The sequence below is a fragment of the Magnolia sinica genome, chromosome 16 (genome assembly GCF_029962835.1).
Source record: "Magnolia sinica isolate HGM2019 chromosome 16, MsV1, whole genome shotgun sequence".
In the NCBI taxonomy this organism is placed as follows: Eukaryota; Viridiplantae; Streptophyta; class Magnoliopsida; order Magnoliales; family Magnoliaceae; genus Magnolia; species Magnolia sinica.
Window position 1 is genome coordinate 16,616,141 of NC_080588.1, and position 20,190 is coordinate 16,636,330.

The 20,190-nt window shown below is 41.2% G+C and overlaps 2 non-coding genes across 2 annotated transcripts; both read left to right on the plus strand.

The window, feature by feature from the left end:
* The first annotated feature begins 18,933 nt into the window (after positions 1-18,933).
* Positions 18,934-19,007, plus strand: TRNAN-GUU (transfer RNA asparagine (anticodon GUU)). The gene has a single exon. It is a non-coding gene; the product is annotated as a tRNA-Asn (tRNA).
* Positions 19,008-19,084: 77 nt separating this feature from the next.
* TRNAN-GUU (transfer RNA asparagine (anticodon GUU)) lies at positions 19,085-19,158 on the plus strand. Its single transcript has one exon. It is a non-coding gene; the product is annotated as a tRNA-Asn (tRNA).
* The last annotated feature ends 1,032 nt before the right edge of the window (positions 19,159-20,190 follow it).

Consider the following 20,190-nt stretch of genomic DNA (forward strand, 5'->3'; position numbering starts at 1 on the left):
AGGAAAAACCCCTCACATTGTGTTGTCTGATTGTCTACTATCAAGTTTAAATGCTCAAAGACTCGCTTTGTTTTCGAACTTTACCCTAATTCACATGTTTTGAATGGTTAGGATTAATGTTAGGTCCTGGTTTATGATAATGTTAGATCTAACTAAGTCAATAAATTTGAAAGAGGACCTTGGTTAAGGTATGGTTTATATGTGTCATATGTTTCATAAGTTAATAAATTTCAACTTAGAAATTTGGAAGTTTCGGTGTATCCTTCATCGAATCACACGGAGGAATACTTCTACACCTTGTTAGAAAAAGGAGAAGATGGAAAAGGGAGGAGAGGTATGCAGTTTTCCAAAAATGGTGGCGGTTCGAACCTGAATTTGGATTAGTAATACGATTAGTTGTTGAACATCTTCTGGCTTCTCTCTCTCTCTCTTTTATTGTCGGCTATTGGTTGGAATTTCTTTAGCCGGACTCAACCTCAACGGTGCTGGCCGCTACTCTCCTCTACTTCCTCTCTCGTTTCCTTCTTTCCTTCCGATTTCTTCTTTTCTTTCTCTCTCTTTTGCTCTCCCTATGATTCTCTACTTGTTGGATGATCATTGCTAGAGGGTTCTCTTATATAGATTTTGGCCAATCTCGTCGTGGGAAAGGGAGTCCATGTTATATTAAAATAGCAAGTTACCCTGTACGTGTCATGTGGAAGCAAACAGTGCAAGTGCCGTTTGCGACTTCCACTGATTTTGCTCCTTGTAGGACTCTCCTTTCTTTCTTTCAGAAGTGAGATCATGTCAGGATGGGCCATCATCTGGATGACTCGGATCTCGTAATGGTGCAGAATCATGCCACCTAAGATTATCTGTATCGAATGATGAAGACGATTCGATCTTTAATGGTGGATTGGTCTTGACGGGCTATTTCATCCAATCCCCATTGTTGGAGTGTTCTGATGTGCCACAGGGGACTTGTGGGTCCCACAAATCCAAGGTTCTAAACGATTTGATCGATGAGTGCGTTGTGGAGAAGCTTCAACACGTCGAGTCGGATAATTATGGTTTATTCAGCATGGTGGAATTCTTCTGATCTTCCCAGAATTCCTTGCGGGAGTGGGAACTTGTTTCATCTTAGTTTGGATGGTTTAGATTGGTGTTGTGTATTATGCACCAAGAGTTGTGGCGTCCGATTCTCCCATGTCTCCATTTTTATCGTCCGCTGTCACAACGAACGAGAATGTTGATTTCAGCTCGCTTGCACAACACCAGTGGGTCCACTTAGGATGATTTTTTGAGAAATCTGCTCCCTTCATCAGCTTTGTAGGGTCATGTTATGTCATGGGCCAAAAGATGGAGGAAATCCAAGTCTTTGTTAGGCCACACATTCAAGAAGTGTGTGAGTGACCCACACTATTAAAATATTCTTTACGTGAGACGTGTGTTAACTAGAATTTCACCTAAATTTGATCTTGTTGTAGAGTCCATTATAGTGTTTATAGTGGCATGATCCACTCAGTTCATCGAGTTTGACACGCCATACTAGGACATGGGTCCGAAAATGGAATAGATTTGTTGATCGGGTGGGCCACATGGTCCGATTAAGTTGAGCATCAACAGTGGCATCCAATGGTATTAATTATTAACAATTTTGTCATTCATTTCTCAACCAACTTTCGATGTTTGTTACGTTGAAATGCACCGTCTGAATGCCTTGAAATTTTGCAGGCATTCTTCATTTTTCATGTTCTTTCCATCGGTCCAGTTTGGGCCCCGATCTCCTAAGGATGTCCAAAATGCTCTTTTAAATGGCTAACACACTTCGTGATTCAGGACCTTGGTTGTACACATCTAGTTGAAACCTTACCCGGTGGTTTGGACATATAACCTAAGATCTCTATAATGACTGAATTATCCTGATATTCTAATGGCTCGTTTGGAGGATCAAAGTACGATGGATGGTTAGGTGACATGCTAAAAATACGAAGACTTGATGGTTGGTACTCTAACCATGTATAGGTGTATGTATGATTAGTTTTGTAAACGGATGGACACAGGTGGGTTTTTTAGGTGATCAAGAGGTAGGACATGGGTACCATTAGATTCGAGTAACTTGTTTACATAAGTGAGTTTCACACATTGTACTTTTGATGGTGGGTTAAGTCTATTCATAGGTGGCGAACAAGATGAACAGATCAAAATCTCAATCCAATGCATTTACGAACGGATGTAGAGATCAAGTAGCTAGTTTACTATAATTGGGTAGTCAAAAATCAAAGTGGATGGTCAAATATTTTTATTTAGCAGAGAATATTTGACTGAGCAGTTGGTTATGATGGATAGGTGAGGATACTTAGATATATGATGGTCATGTATTAAAATCAACGGTCGGATAGCTTAATCTATGGATGAAGATTATTCTCAACGGTCGTATTTATGTTGAAGAATTGATATAAGGTTAGGATATCTAAATTGTTTTCGTACATATGTACATAATAAGTTAAACTTCATGGTAACACTCAAGAACTTTCAATACTCGGGTATTGAAAAGTTCGAGGTGTTACAAGTTGTGTGAGAGGTCCATCGTGGGTTATTCACTTTTATAGCCCTTCTGTAGGCTAAAGAAGAACTTTGTGCCTATCCGCAGATACTACGGGTGGATTTGCATATTAGCATAGAGCTTGATCCAATATGATTGGTGCATGGCATCAAAGCTTGCATTATGAGGCCCAAGAGCATGGGGCAAGGCCTCTCCTTTCAATGGGATCCCTAGTTCATTATGCGAGGTGTTTTCAATGAAAGGATGAAAGGTTTGGGCAAGTGAAGCTTTCCTTATGAATGTCTATATCTAAAGTTTCGAGGTCCTAGTCCTGATTAGTTCTTATTATCTTATTAAGGTCCTAGTCCTACTTAGTTCTTTGCATCTTACTCTTTTCTTTATCTTATGTGTTGATTGGTCAAATGATCCTTGAAATAAGTGCCCATGGTGGGTATTTATAAGTGCATGGGTTCGATTTCCTAGCATTTGGAGGTGTGAGACTCTGTGATTGCCTTGACAGTCTTGTGGTGCAAAGGTCTCTATGTGGGCTGCAAAGCCTTCTATTGGTTTTTTACTTCCTCATTGCAACAAGATGATGTAATCGTCCAGCATATAACTACTAGAGTTGAATTAATGTGGCTGTATGAGAGGTTTATCGTGCGTTGTCTGTGCCCATAGCCTTTTATAGGCTAAAGAAGAACTCTTCAGTTAGGTTTGCTTAAGGTGTAGGCATTGGTTTTTTTTTTTTTCGTCTTTATAGCAATTTCTTGCAAAATGAACACCAGTTTTCCACAAATAAACGAACCAATTGATTTATTTTAGTCGCCACTTTTCTGATTCTTATGCTTGGGCTTGAGTCTCTTTTCCTTTATGCAGGTTCTTAGTTATGTTTCTCATTTAACATAAGAACCTTATATACATCTTTCCTTTTATCTTCCATCTTATCTCAGAGTCTCTCTTCTTCCTCAATCTGAAGACGAACTATTTTTTGTCCATCAACAGTTCTTTAGTATTATGTCAAAGGAAAATTTTGACATCTTTCCAAAATGGCGATAATTTCTTTGCTACAGCAGCCGCTTGGAATAGATCATCTATTTTAATTCCCTTGGACATAACCTCATGGGCTATAAGATTATTAAAGTCGCGAGCCTATTGTACCATTAATTTGTCATCAACCATCTGGAATTTGAAATACTGATAACATTATATTTTTTCACGTTGGCTTCTTTCATTTTGTACTTCTTTCAAGGGCTTTTTAGATTTCAATGACAATCTCATAATCATAGAAGAGGTTACACAACTAATTTGACAAGACACTCAAGATGTAGTTCTTACATAGATAATTATGTTCACCCCATCTCCATTTGATGATGGATAATTCTAGTTTCAGGAGATCTATTGATTTGGGATAATCAATGACGTACGAGACTTTAAGGGTAGTCAGATAAAAGAATAATTTTTTTTCCACCCTTGAAGCATTGTCCATCAAAAATCTCTTGGCAGACAAATTTATTTTTGAATTTTTCAAAGTTTTAGAGCACATAATCTCACAATTGGTGAACCTTAAACAATTTCTATGGGAAAAATACAACTAAAAGCAAATAAATATGTATGATAAAGGAACTTTACACCTAAGAAGATGATCGATGTAACAGCAATGTAAATATCACATTTTCCATTTGTTATTGGGTCGACGCATGGATGACGTCAAATTCTTTGAGATAGTTCACACCCCGTAGTATGTAAAACTTGTTGTTGCTTAAATATGGATGGACAGGTGTAACCACCTAGAGAAGCAGACTTGTCAAGTATACCTAGACAGACAATATGTAAAGGACAATGGGCGTGCCGATTATGGCCGAGGACCCTTTGATGCCTGAGTCAGGAGGATAGACTAAAAGTGAAAGGACTTGAGCTAGGGTTTTTTGTTACCTCCTCCTTTATCCATAATGAGAGTATTTATAGGGTTCCTAAGATCATGTTGAGATCGCATATCTTGTAAAATTTTATAATGATACGCCACATAGGGATATGCTGAGATCTTATCTTGTATATGGATATTCCTCCAAATGTCTCGCCGAGCTCACCTCAGTCGGCATGATCTTCAGCTATGCCCAACTTGATCCCTTGATTCGGGGTGGGATATTCTCCGAGATCCTCGCTTCACCCTGATGGCGAATGACCTACTCAACTCAATGAAGGCTCTTTGCATGAGAGCTCTGTCTTTAGGAGCTTCAGTCGAGATCAATCTCTCCCTTAGGAGGATTACTGACAGTATCTTTCAAGCTCTCTGAGTTTTATGTTCTGTTATCCTGGAGAACTCACTCTGGTGATCTTCCTATGGTCGGTTGCTCTTTCCATATAGCAGACCAGTTTGGTTTTCCCAATAACAGAAACACACCCCCCCCAACACACACACACACACTTCCGAACTCGTTATGCATAAGCTTGGGAAGTAGGAACCTAAAATGGTTTGGAAGTGTAAGAACTGAATTTTAATCTGCAATTAGCCCGATGTTTTTTTTTTTTGAAATATCAAGTCAAACCTAAATTTGTCATTTAATGATGAGGGTGGGAGTAGAAAAGATGACGCTCGACAAGATATTCAAAAAACATATCATGACGATTGTGAGATATGAGGGCGGATCTATTAATTGCCAAGCACCATTCGGCACCCGGGCAAATCACAAACAGACAACTGTCGCCCGAGTCATTATGCTTTTGCATGATCTAACCCCATGCTGCCACATGGAGGGGTGCGTCAGTCGAAGCATCTCCTCGAGCCCACGTAGCTTTAGTCAGGAATAAATGGGCTGGCACGGAAGCTATATAAATATTACCTCCATTCTCTTTTTGCTCATTAGTCTATTTCTACGAAGCCTGAGCTCTGTCGAACAACGTCTTCCTTTGCCTCCAACTTTTTAGTCATCTTTCCTTCAGCGTCCTTCACCCAGAGACCCTTGTTCGAAAGCTTTCTTTAAGTATGCCTAAATATTATTCTTCCTTCCATTCTTTTCTATCATTTTTCTTCCTTTATGTCTTCTATATAGAACCTCGGAGCCTTCCACGAGGAGTCGATGAGTAGCAATACAGACTCTCGGTCTGCCCCATCCTCAAGGTCAAGGTATTAGGGCCTTACCCTTCCTCCCAGGAAACCATCAACAGAGATGGTACTTCAAACAGGGGAGGCCTTCTCGCATCAAGCGGAGCCAGCTTCCTTGTCCTCTAGGAATGTATCCAAGTTGAGGATGTGCGACCTACAGACCTTCCGGTCAGAGCATGTGATCCCTAAGTCAGTGGGGCTCCAGATCCCTCAGGCGAGAGAGCTTCCAAGCTAAGCTCCTGTGGGGGAGGTTGCCTTATATGATATCTAATTTTCTTATGTTGTGGTCTTTGGTTACCTTTTCATCCGATGGTGAGAGAAATGCACCACCATCTTAGGGTCACTCTAGGACAGTTAAATCCCAAAGTATGGAGATCTTCGGTTGCCACATCATGTGGTAGCAAGTTGGCAATTCCGAGATCTTTATGGATGAGCTCTTCTACTTGTACCAAGCCAAGAGCAGCCTTGGCTCTAGAGGCTAATAGTATTTTTCTTCATGGTCGGGCAAGGGTTAGGCCATTATTACCAATAACCCTTCCTCCAACAAGGGCCGGAAGGATATTTTTTACGACTGGAGAGTGGGAGACCCCTCCGGTGAAGCTGTGTAGATTACAATCTCGAGTCCCTACCTCATTCGTCCTCCCAGGTCGGAAGATACACTAAGCTACTATACTAAGTTCTTTTGATATTATTTTTATAGATATCCAACATGTCTTCTCATTTCTTCTTCTACAAATTTTCTTAGGTCTCAAGCTAGTCTCTCTAATTTCTTCTTATGCCATATTGGAATCGCCCAAGAGCAACCCGCAACTCAACGAGATTGTAGGATGTTAATCACTCCACAACTCCTACAGAAGTTCAGCCTTTCTCTAGTAGGCTTAGCGGGTAAATACAGTTCTCTCCCTTTTTTATTCAGTCTTTATGAATGCCACAACTCTAACTTATTTTAAGTTTTGTTCTCTTTAGAGATATCGGATCAGCCACAGCCAAAGAAAAGAAAGATGCCTTCCGCCACCGAGATAGAGCGGCTAAATGTTGTTACTAGGAGAATAGCCCTGACAACTCTAGCTTGGCCTTCCACGGATGGTACTTTCAAGGGTAGGTTTGCTGCTCATACGACAGAGAGGGTGGGGACTAGGGTTGCTCCCTAGGCTCCTCTACCACCTGCCCGGGTGGAGGCTTGGACTGTTGTCGCTCCCATGGAGTGCTAAGTGGCAGCTGAGGTAGGTAGAGCTCCCAAGGGAGGTAGTTGATCTTGATGTGTCTCCAGCATGCAGTAAGGAAACTTGGGCTGAGGTAGCTAGAGCTCCCGAGGACACATCTGAGCATTAGAGTTCAGCTCCCGAGGGCGTAACAACAGGGGGGATTCATCCTCCTCCCTCCTGAGGCACATGACATTGTTGGAGAATTAGGGATGAGGATACATCCCTGAGGAGGAGGTGAACCCTATGTTGTCTCTACACCCTGACGTCCTTCTCTCAGCCATAAAAGACTCACATATTAAGGTGAGCCTTTAGTTGTGGTAGGGAGACCCAAATCTTCTCCTCGTTTTTATGTTTTTCTAACTTTTCTCTTTATTTTCACAGGGCGCACTCAGGGCTCTTACCATCCACCAGTTCTCGCTCGATCTAAAGTCTTGAGTTGATTATGTGAAGAAGAAGCTTGGAGCTGCTAAAGTCGAGCTGCAGACTAAGGCTTTAGAGTTGTTGACGGTCATGGAGGCTTAGACGGCGGCTCGTGTGAAGGTCAAAGTCCTCTAGGAGACCTTAAGTGTATCCTTGGAGGATCGCGAGGCCAGCATTTCTTAGTTGGCCACTGAACAATGTTTAAAGGTCGACCTGTTGACTAGAGTCGTTGAGCTGGAGGCACGGACCAATGAGGCAAAGGCCCGCCTGGCTAAGGGAGAAGTTAGGGTTGTCGAGGCAGAGGTGCGCTCCAGTGAGCCCAAAGCCAGGATGGCGGGGGTCGAAGCCGAGATTCCCGCGAGAGAAGCGGCTGTTATGGAGGCTTACAAGGCCTCCGAGGGGCACATGACAGAACTGGAGGAGACATTCAGCCTCGGTTTCCAGAATTGTCGAGAGGAGGTTCAACGCCGATACCCCGAGCTTGACTTGTGCTATCTGGACGAAGATGTTGCCGAGGTCTCTGAAGTTATTGCTCCAAGGCCGAAGAGACCTTGCAGACTTAGGCTTCATTTATTTTGTATGTCAATATTTTTTTAATTAGGTAATAGCCTTGTAATATTTTCTCTTATTAATAACAAGGAATTTTTGCTCAGATTTTTTGTGTTGTCTCATGTTTAGGATGTATAGTGTAGCTTGCATATCTTCATTTGTACTAGTCACTTAGGGATAGTGGATTTATGGTAGAGAGAAAAAAGAACTTTTTTCTTTCATTCATAAAGGGAAGTTTACAAGTAGTAGGCACTTGAGGTGCATTGTTGTCTTAGTACGTTGGGGTGTCTCTATTGAATTCCTTGGATAAAATCCTACTGATAGTAGAGTTTTAGGTGTTTGGCATTCCATGGATGGGGCAAAGCTCGTACATGCATGTCCTCCAACCGGTATGTTCCTAGTTAGACTATACCAATGACCCTGTAGGCCCCTTCCCAGCTCGGTCCTAGGGCTCCTGAGTGGGGCTCCTTGGTGCTCTGAAAGATCTCTTAGAGTACCAGATCTCCTGCTCTGAATCTTTGCATTTTAATCATTGAGCTGTAATACTGAGCAACTCTATACTAATAGGTGGCGACTCTCACTTGTGCTCTCTCCCTGAGTTCTTCGAGCGAGTTGAGATTCAATAGCATCGTGCATTGTTCTCCCCTAGATTGAATAGCTTGGTTTTCCCTGAGGTGATTCCAATTTCCATTGGGACTACTACCTCTACACCGAAGGCTAGAGAAAAGGGGGTCTCCCTTGTGGTTGAATGAGCAGTTGTCTGATATGCCCACAAAACAGGTGGCAGTTTCTCGACCCAAGCTCCTTTAAACATTTCGAGCTTGGTTTTGAGGAGGCCTTTTATGATATTATCAACCGCCTCTACTTAGCCTTTGGCTTGGGGGTACCGAGGTGAGGCGATAGTGTTACGAATACCGAGTTTTTCACACAATCCTCGAAACCTGACATTGTCAATCTACCTACCATTATCAATAACGATAGTGTGGGGATGCCGAACTTGCAAATAATGGTTTTTCAGACAAAGTCGGTCGTTTTCTATTTGGTGATCCAAGTTAAAGGCTCGACCTCAACCCACTTGGTGTAGTAGTCGACAACGATGGTAGCGAACTTGGTATGTCCCTTACCCATTGGCAGGGGCCCAATGATGTCAACTCCCCATTATGCAAAAGGTCAGGGCCCACTCATCAGGGTCATTTGCTCAGGTGGTTGTCACGGTACTGTTGTGAAGTGCTGACATTTGTCGCATTTCCTTATGAACTACTTGGCATCTTCATGCATTGTGGGCTAGTAGTATCCTTATTGGATTAGTTTATGGGATAGGGCTCTTTCACCTGAGTGATTTCCACAGATACCTTCGTGGATCTCCATTAACAAATATTCAGCTTTGTCCAGCCGTAGACATCTTAGGTACGGTAATGAGAATTCATTATTGTAAAGAACATCTCCTAGTATCGTGTATCGAGCAGATCGAGGCCTATTTTTCGAGCTTCCACTTTCTTCTAGTAACTCACTATGTTGTAGGTAGTGCGTAATTGAGTCTATCCAGCTCGGCGGATGGTCAATCGAGAGAGCTTCTCTTTAGTTGAACTGGCTGATACCTAGCTCATGCAGGAATTCGATTAGCACAATCCTGACGAGGTTATCGTCAATGGTTGAGGCCAGCTTAGCCAGAGAGTTGGCATTAGAGTTCTTGGATCTAGGGACTTATATGATCTCGTACTTGTTGAATCCTTTAAGCAACTCTCGGGCTTTAGTCAGATAAGCAATCATTTTCTCTCGTCTGGCTTGATACTATGTAGTGACTTAGTTTACCACTAGTCGAGAATCGTTATACATTTTTAATATCATGGCTTCCATCACTTTAGCTAATCTCAAGTCAGTGAGGATTGCTTTATACTTGGCCTCATTATTAGATGCTCGAAAGTGAAATCGCAGGGCATACTTGACTTTCACTTGGTCGGGTGAAGTCATGATCATTGTTGCTCCACTTCCGTGAGTGTTTGACGACCCATCCACATGGAGGGTCCATGCATGTGATATTGCATTTTGCTCAGTCTCTTCTATTTGTTGTTGGGGCTGGGTGAGAGAATTTTACGATGAAGTCAATGACAACTTGCCCTGGATCATGTTGTATACTGAAGGACGGTCTACCACCAGGAAGTTGACCATGGTTAACTTAATTGATACCCTCCCCAGCCGTTATTAGTAGAAGAACACTCCCTTCTAAGGTCACCTTTTTCCCTGCAAAACTAAGCGGAGGGGTTCATATAGGTCGCAATCTCGACCTTTCAACTCTCATTTTGTCAAAGGCGGTTGTAAATAGAATGTCCATCGAGCTTCCAATGTCAACCAATATTCAATGCACCCTATGGTTAGCAATGAACATGGCGACCACTAATGCGTCATCGTGAGGGTGATGAATTTCTCGTGCATCTTCACTAAAGGTGGCCTTACATGAGTTCATCCTGGGTCGCTCGACGAGGTTTATTTAATGCTCCTATTTGACACCATTCGCATTCCGTGCATGGGCTCAACATACGAGTTTTGAATCGTCACCCCCTTAAAGATGGTGCGTATTTACCCTACGGCTTTGTTGTCGGCCTACTCGTCACGTCGTTCTTATTGCCTAGCTGGTCAATCCTCTCTGATTTTATCGACGAACTCGTGCAAGTATTCCCTCTAAATGAGGGATTCGATCTCCTCCTTAAGGTCAAAACATTCAGTCGTATTATGACCGTGATCCTAGTGAAAATAGCAATATTTCTTCTTGTCCCTCTTTTATGGACCAACCCTCATTTTATTTGGTCACCTTAGAATCTTCTTATCTCCGACCTCCATGAGCAGTTGTTCTAACATAGTATTCAATGGGGTATACCTGTAAAACCGGCTCTCTGGGGGTCGGCTAGGTCTAGGGATACTGCTCCGGTTGTCGTCCTTTCTCCTTTTGGAGCTCGTGCCAGGTGCCTCCTTACCTTCCTTCCTTTTCCTATCTTTGTTCAGTTGCTCTCACTTTAAATATTTTTGCGCGCGCTAAATAACTCCTCAATATTAGAATATTTTTTAGCCCAATTAAGGAGGTTAGCAAGAGTTGTCAGGTAATTCTTCCCAGTTGAGAAAATGAACTTTTCTCACTTGAGGTTAACCATCATGACTATGAGAGCCACCTGGTCAGAATAGTCATCTACCTAGACAGCTTCAACGTTAAATCAGATGATGTAATCTTTCAGCAACACATTCTTCCTTTGTGTTATTGTAAGGAGGTGAGTTGAAGGTTTTCTTATGTCTTTACCCCCAATGAATTGGGTGGCAAAAGCCATGCTGAGTTGGGCAAGCAAACTAATGGATTTTGGCTTCAATTGCTTGTACCACTTTCGAACCACTCCAATTAGAGTTAAGGAGAATGCCCCTCACATTATTGGTTCGAAGACACTGTGGAGTTCCATCCATGTTCTAAAGATTCTAGGTGTTCAGGTGGATCCTCCGAGCCTGAATAAGGTGATATTTAAAGCATCCGGAATCTTGACAACAGCTGAGCTTGCATGATGTTGTCTGTAAACGGTGGTTCAGTTTGTTCGAGAAGGGCATTAACAAAGGTTGGAGCCTTTGCTGAGCAGGCCTGTTGTTTATCACCAAACTGATCTTAAATTTCTTTTACTTTTGCCCCCAAGGGACCTCTTTTTAGCCATGATTTCTGGAGCTTTTTTCCCAAGCCTGCTACCCGTACTTTCGGGTACTCGAGTGTTACCGTGTCGCCCAATTTAGTATGAATACTAACCTAGCTTACTTAAATGCTCACCCTCATTCTAAGCTAAATTCAACCGTCAAGAGCAATTTCCATCCGATGATTCCAAGAAGGATCATCTTGCTACTAGAGAGAGACCTATCCTTAGGATCCAAATCTCATTAATGGGCAAATCTAGCCGACCATTGTGGATTTACAACCCCAAATCATGAAGTCCACCATTCACCGAATCACACCTAAACATTCTTTAGGGTCCCTAAGGTTACCGATGGCTAAGTAAGAGTCAATCCAACCGCCGGATTGTTGAAATGGCCAGGGAACCAAGAACTGATGTCTAAACATTTATGTGGCATGGCCCACTTGGATGCAGATAACCCAAATGATAGGATATTAACTAACTGATGCACAATGAGTAGTCCACATCTTACATATAGGTGTGATAAATGACATATTTCAAATGATTTAACATTTTACATGAAATTAAAACTTAAGACATATACGACTATACAGATAATACCCAAATAATATATATTCATATAAATAAAACATATTAACAATCAGTGGTAATATAAATTATATGCAATAAATTTCATTCATACTTGTTAATTAATGTAATTCTATTAATATAAAACAAGGATAGTAATAGATAGTGATAAAACTTATATTAATATTAGTAATTGGTTAATAACCTGTTATGAAATGAGCCATTAGAACCTTTTAACCGCTCATATTCGAATTCGGACTGATCTGACCATCAGAGCAGCAGGAAATCCATAAACGGGGCCCAAATCAAGTTGTGGGCCCTGCTTGGGCATTTCATCGGCCTGATGTCTAGTCGTGGAGCCCTCTTAGGACCTCCAAGCGAAATAGACGGTGTGGATTAGTCACAAACACCATGATCAGTCCCACACTGGGGTACATGTGCATAGCATTCGGTATGTACACTACACACCGGACCGCTGTGGTGGTTAAACACAGGCTGACCCCCGTTCTCCCGAAAGAGGATGGATACCTCTCTCTCTCCGTTTTCCATTGGGATGCACTAAGGCCCACCATTGATGATCATACGGGTGATCTGATCCGTCCATCTCGTGCATAGCTAGGGGCTGACCAAAACCCTAGCTATTCCACACAAAAACGTGCACGTGTGGACACACGAGGACAGGCACAAACGGACCCTACAATCACTAGTTTTAGAAAATGGAAACTGTTCTGGCAGGCTAGCTTAGCAATCCGCGTGCCCGTGGAACCTTCCATCTCAACCGTCCCTTGGAGGGCTATCTCAGCCGTCCATTTTCTTATGGTTTTCCAAACAAAACCATGTTCGGTTTTAGTTTTTTCCCACCATATTTGGAGACGGTTTCGGCAAAGAAGATCTAGGCCACTTTTTGTTGATCGACGGTTCAAGAAGAATTAGGGCAAGCATAAAAGGGTGTGAGGATCGAGGAACAGTAGCTCACCCTCCATTTTCGCAGCCACAACCAAAACCGGCTGTTTCCCTCAAACCTTCGAACCCACCAAGAAAACGCTGTTAGAGCTCCACTCCGACTATCCCCCAAGCTCCATTACACCCCTAGAAACCTTCCCATATTGTCGGATTAAAGGAAGAAGTCGAGGGAGAGAATCTGCCATTAACGGCGGAGCTTCTTCCTCGTTCAACCGGCACTAAACCGAGTCGATTCGGGTTGAATCTAGTGGTCCGATTGCTCTTGGGCATCGCAGCAGGAAGAAGAAAGGATCTAGAAGAAGAAAATGGAAGAAGGAAGAAAGGAGGGGGTGCGCGGCTACATTAGCCGAACCAAGCTAGCCCAACCCATTGGTGAGTTCGACTCGCTGGACCAAGTTGGGTCCGAGCTAGGATGGGTCTGGTCAGTCCAGGTGTTTTCTAGTCATGAGAAAGAGAAATGAGAAGAGAGGAGAAAAGGAACAGGAGGCCCCACGTGGTGGCTAACTTGCCGCACTGGCTCAACTCAAGCCGAGTCGTCAGCTCGCTAACATTGAGTTGGGTGAGCCTTATCCAAGCCAAACATTGCTGGAGTTCCAGCAAGGAGAAGAGAAAATGAAGGGAAAAGACAGGGAAGAAACAGAGAGAGAGAGACAGAGACAGAGAGATCAGTTGGGTGATGCAACTGCACCACGTTGGTTGTGCAACCCGCGAGTTGCTGGCGAGTTCAGACTCGGTTCGGGCCTGTTCGAGTTCGTCAACTCGCTGGCCCAGGCTCTGGTGTATGCAGAACAGGTATAAGGGTCCAGCAAGAGAAGAAAGTGGGAAGAAAAGAGGAGAAAAGAAAGAAAGAGAGAGTAGGTGGAGGCTTGGCTGAGAGGAGTCAACTCAGTTTCAAACTGAGTCAGCAAAGTGAGTAGGCTTTCTCTCCCAAAACAAATGGGTTGATATAGTATTATTATTTGTGTTCTTATAATCATTTCAATTATTAAAGGTAATTAGCCATTAGCAGGTTATTTATGATAATATTAGTTATTATAATCAAAACCCCAACTGCTAGATATTAGATATTAGTGTTTATTTATTATTCCTAAATACTATTATTGATACTAGATCACACTACTTAGCGCCATCAAAATGGTCATTTTATCATGATAACTAATATTATTTACGTTGTTAATGTTAAAGGTAAATTTGTGATTAACATTGCGATCAATAGTTCATCAATTAATGTTAGAACCCTAAAACCTAAACCTAGAATTGAATCCTAAGATAAAGCCCTAAACTCTACATCTAAAACTCTAAAAATCTAGCCTAAACCTAAACTCTAGAATAAAATCTTAGACTAGGTCAATACTTTAAACGTAGATGGTGTGTTAGGTTTAGATCTATATGTAGAATTTAATAACAGTATATTTAAATATAGACTTATGAACTATCATTATTAACATATTAGCTGATATAAATTATAACACTAACGCTAATAGTATTCTTGTAATTATTAAAATCTAATTTTAATTAATACACCAAGTAGAGTTCAAATCCTAGAATCTAAATTTAAGGTTAAACCTGAAGATAAAAATCTAAATTTTAGATTAAGAACCCTAAGGTAAATAATTCAAACCCTAGACCATGATCTTAAACCTAGGTAGTACGTAGAACTTGGATCTAATTGTACAAGTTCATGATTTGTGATAGGATACGATTCTAAGGGTGCAATTACTTAGCGACACTAGAAGGCGATTCAAAGTATAAGGTGATGATTCTTCCCCTTGAGCTTTCTATTTTCTCATTAGCTTAAGTTATAGTTTTATTTTAATTTATGAATGATATCTCTATTCTATAAGCACATGTGTTGATTGTTGAAATTGAATCGCTATACTACGTACTTAATGTTCACCATGTATATTTGTTCATGCTTGTGGATTATTTGTGGATTGCTTATGGGAAACCACCACTTATAAATGTACACCCATACTTGGGATGTAACTCGATTGACGGTGATTGCAATGGACCTTCGACTTAGTGGTTATTGAGTGGCGGTCTAGATAGATCATTGATGTAGACCTACCATCCAGGGTTGTTGTGTCCAATGGTTTTCAATGATGGTCTTTATCGTATGGTTTTGATATTCGCCCTATGTGACATATTTTGATACTTGCCCTATGTGGTTTTGTTTTGATGTTTTCCCTATATGGGTCCGATGTTTTTATACTGTACAACCATACAATGGTAAGCCCCATATACTGTAATATGATTGACCACTAGTCGACAGGTTTCTATTAAACATTCTAAGATGGTAGCCTCATAGGCCGGGGATGGTGGTAATGGGACACTATGTCCGAGCCGTCTGCCTACGCTGGGCCATGCGCTCCCCGTAGTGACCGTGAGCTTACTTAAATCGGCTGGTTGCAAATGGACTAATAATGGACTGGCAAATCATGCATACATAACATATTATGAAGGCTTGGTTCACTTTGCCCTGTGATTACGCTGAATGTTGCTCTTATGACTAGTCATTTGATTTATGATGATGACTTGGATCTTCATGCTCATACGATTACACCGAGTGTTGCGCTGATGACCAGTCTCATTCTTAGGTGACAACCCCAATGCCCGTCTGGATGTTTTACCCGAATCGATCATTGCATTCATGCATCCATGCATCTAATAAGACTGCATTTACTCTGTTTTGGTTGTCTGGATGTTTTATACTATTTCTTATCTAATGCGGCGGTGTGTAATCTTGAGGAGAATTCACACTGAGTTGGCTACTCATCCATCAAATATACAACCGTACAGGTAGTACAGGTGACTTAAGTGATATGTATGTTCAAACTTGACGAGGAGTAGGGTACGATCGCTAGGGATGCATGACTGTATTTACTTGGAGGAGCTGCGTGATCTTACGGCTTATATTTATATGCTTTCTGTTATTCTTCATATATTGAATCATGTCAATCTTGTACTTGTTTAAATTTTGAGACATTGGTTTGTATAAGTCATTATGGGCAAGCTCTTGTATATTTCAAATGTAAATAAAATTTTTCCTTTATGCTGATTTGTCCACTCTATGCTCATCTGCTTACTCTGATAAAAGAAAATTATTATATTTGACCATCCTTTAAGGTTAACACTCAGATTTTTGGGACAAGGGTCATATACTCAGGTTCTGAAAAGTTGGGGTGTTACACTAGTGCACAACGCAGATCGGACTCGACAAGTGCGATGGTTTTCGGGGTTTGTGTTCAGGCGAGCTTGCTTCCCCTAGCGAGGCCTTCGCGGAGCGCAGTTTAGGGTGTGAAGGTGTTGGGTAGGATTGTTCAGTTGTTGCCTCCAATTCTTCTCGTTGATCAGTGAGGAGCGCATGTTGCCTTTCTAGGAGTCTCATGATACGGTCGACGTTGACGGCCAATACTACTATCTAATTCTCGAGGGAGATGAGTCGGCTTCCCCAGTTCTGGGATCTTTACGCCATTACTTTGCGATGGTAGCTGGGACCAGTGGGATGAATGTGTGGCCTGGGCGTCCTCAAGTGGCTAGCCATGAGTAGGCTCAGGCGTGGTCGGTGCCTTTCCCTTCTTTTTACCCATTAAAGGCGAAGAGGAAAAAGTCACGATCCATGCTAGAGTTAGTGTGAACTTTATGGCTTTTCAGTCGTTCTCACAGCCGGTGCTAATCTGTTGTTGCTTGAATTTGGATGGACAAGTGTAGCCGCCTACAGAAGTAGACTGTCAAGTATACCTACACAGACAATATATAAAGGACGACAGGGGTGCCGATTGTGGCCGAGGACCCTCCAATGCCTGAGTCAAGCAGATAGACTAAAGGTGGAAGCAGGACTTGAGCTAGGGTTTTTTGTTACCTCCTCCTTCATACACAACGAGAGTATTTATAGGGTTCATAGGATCATGTTGGGATAGCATATCTTGTAAAATTTTATAGGGATATGCCACATAGGGATACACCAAGATCTTATCTTGGATATGGATCTTCCTCCGAATTTATCGTCGAGCTTGCATCGGTTGGCATGATCTTTGGCTATGTCAGACTTGATCCCTTGATTCGGGGCGGGATATTCTCCGAGATCATCTCTCAACCTGATGGCTGTTGACCTACTCAGCTCAGGGAAGGGCTCTTTGCACGAGAGCTCTGTCTTTAAGGAGCTCGGATCGAGATCGATCTCTTCGTCAAGAGGATTACTGACACTATCTTCCAAGCTCCCCAAGCTTCATGCTCTGTTGTCTTGGAGAACTCACTCTAGTGCTCTTCCTATGGTCGGTTGCTCTTTCCATATGGAAAACCAATTTGGTTTTCCCCACAACTAAACCAATGCATGAGGCTCCCAGTGTGTTATACAATGCCCAACAAGGAGGTACTTCACAACGTGCATAGGCAGTGAAATTCCCAACACCCTATCTCCAATAGGAAAATCACCCTCCAAGGTTATGCTCAAATAAAAACAAACTAAGAAGAAAAAGTTATAGAAGTATAAAAAATAATAATAATAAATTAGTTAGTGTTACCCAAGGAATGAAAGGCTCCTTTATAAAACATTTTTGAGTAGAAGTTCGGGTTTGCATATACTACCAGCGTGACATGTTAAGAAATGTTACGATGACCTGATTAAATATGGCCGCGACGCTTCAAATGCGCCTGATAAAATAGCATGCTTCACACAATAATTTTTTATTTTTTATTTTTTTAAAGAATTGTAAATTTGGACAAAGCCAACCCCAACATTACTCTCACACGTACACTCAGGTTAATTAATATCTAGGCCAATTTTTCCATCTGGCCAACTTTGGGCGTACGTACAGGCCAAAGAATGATATACCATGTTTCACAAGAGTCTATTGTAAGCAAAGGTTTGTAAATTACGTCACAACCTTTCTTCCTATCCCATGTAGGACTAAAAATTCTCCCCCCTTTCTTCCTATCCAATGTAGGACTAAAAATAAAAAAAAAGGGTTTTTTGCAAACCCTTTTATAATATATATATATATATATATATATATATATATATATATATATATATATATATATATATTTTAAAGTTTTGAAATATCTCTAACTTATAAATGATCTTTACATGCATGCGCACTTAGCAAAGCTCATGCTAAATAGTAGCTGAGCAAAAGAATATTTACAAGAAACTTAGGAGGGCATCCCCTCCACTCCTAATAGTTTGTATCCATTATTTTAGACAATACATAATTGTAAGTATTCACTTCTCTCAACTTGTGAGAAACCTTAAACCTGTTCAACCAACTTAGAAGAGCCATGTAGCTCCAAAACAGTCGCTATATCCTCAAATTCAAGTCAACCTAGTTGTTTATTGCAGAGATTATGAGTTAGGAATCACCTTCAATTTCCAGATCAGATACCAGCCTTGTGGCCAACTTGAGACTTACACTTCTTATTTTACTTGATTTTGAAATATAACAACTTTAAAAGAAATGATCAAATACTCTCATAACATTTGCATTAGGATGCCTGGACAGCCCAACCATCTAAACGGTTCATTAGGTATCACAAACATTTCATGGGCTACCATTCTAACATCATACCAATCTGAGAAATATTAACCATTTGATCAATTACTGCTAATATGAACGAACAAGATCGTTTAAACAAAAATGGGTCCGATCACCAATTTTATCCATCTATTTGTTAGGAATCACCATGGATTGCTTATGATTCTAAAGTATCACTTTTGTTGGACAATCATAACAATCCCATTCAAGGCTTGGAAAACTATTGCTACAGGAAATAAGGCTAAATCATGGATGGATTGGATCTTTTGATCAGTGATTCTTGCAAAGTATTCCATAGAATGTGTTATTCACTTAATGAACAGTTCAGATCGATTGACTGGTCTGTGAAATTGAAGCAATGGAATTAAGAATTTAATAAGTAGTTTATATGATAAAAGTAGTCATATGTGCTGGAATAGCTCAGATGGCTAGAGCGTGTGGCTGTTAACCACAAGGTCGGAGGTTCAAGCCCTCCTTCTAGCGTTCGATTTTTATTTTTTTGTTTTTTTCTTTTACATGTCCACATGAAGTAATTTGATATGATAAAATCTATCACTTGTGCTGGAATAGCTCAGTTGGCTAGAGCGTGTGGCTGTTAACCACAAGGTCGGAGGTTCAAGCCCTCCTTCTAGCGTTTAATTATTTTTTATTTTTTTTCATTGCCCACCTCTAAGGTAAATCAGGTACGCTGTCTCAGATCCAACATTCAGATGGAACAGAACCTAGGAAATAGTTCGGATTGGACACACACCAATGATCTTGTGTAAGACGGCCCACTATGTTCTCTATATGCCAGCAATCTAACACTAAGGTGGGCTAGGCCATAGGAAACGGTTGGGATTGAACACCCACTTTAAGTTTTGTGCCCGGCCCACTGCGTTGTCTACATACCATCAAATCCAACACTCAGGTGGGCCAGACCATAGCAAACAGCTGGGATTGAACAGTGTACGGCCCAGTGAGTTGTCTATACGCCATCAAATCCAACATTCGAGTGGGTCAGACCATAGGAAACAGTTGGGATTGGACACCTACCAGTCATGTGTAGGGCCCACTTCGTTGCCCATGCGCCATCCAATCCATTCATCTGATATGCCTCTTCAGGACGATTTAAAAAACCAAAAATCAGGTAAATCTGAGCCCTTATTTCCTGGCACATCGGTTTCATAATTGCGAGTCTTGGCTAATATGTTGTACTGCTCTCGATCGATTTGCTGCGAAATATGCAGTTGCTACGTAGTACTGATATTGCCTTGACATCGGTTGTCGTGACATGCCATAGTAACTAACGAGATTGAGATCAACCCTCTGTCATGTTCAATCCAAATTTTGTAAATTCACCGTGGCCATGTTGATATTTAGATTAGGTGAGAATGTATGATGTTCAGATTAGGTGAGAATGTATTAATATCGAACAACATTATTTCTTGACCCTTCTCAGGGAATTTTCACAATTCACGATCAGTGTTATCTTGGACAATGTTCTTAAACATAACATACTTGTTAGTTGAATAAGAATATATTCCATGTCATTTGTAATATTCAATTTTTTTCAATTTATTGATCATGGGTATTTTGTGATTTTAGGAACTTTAATAAACTTTCTGGCCAATAGTATTTCAAATATTTCATTGGCCCAGTTGATATTAAAAGTATATATCTTCTG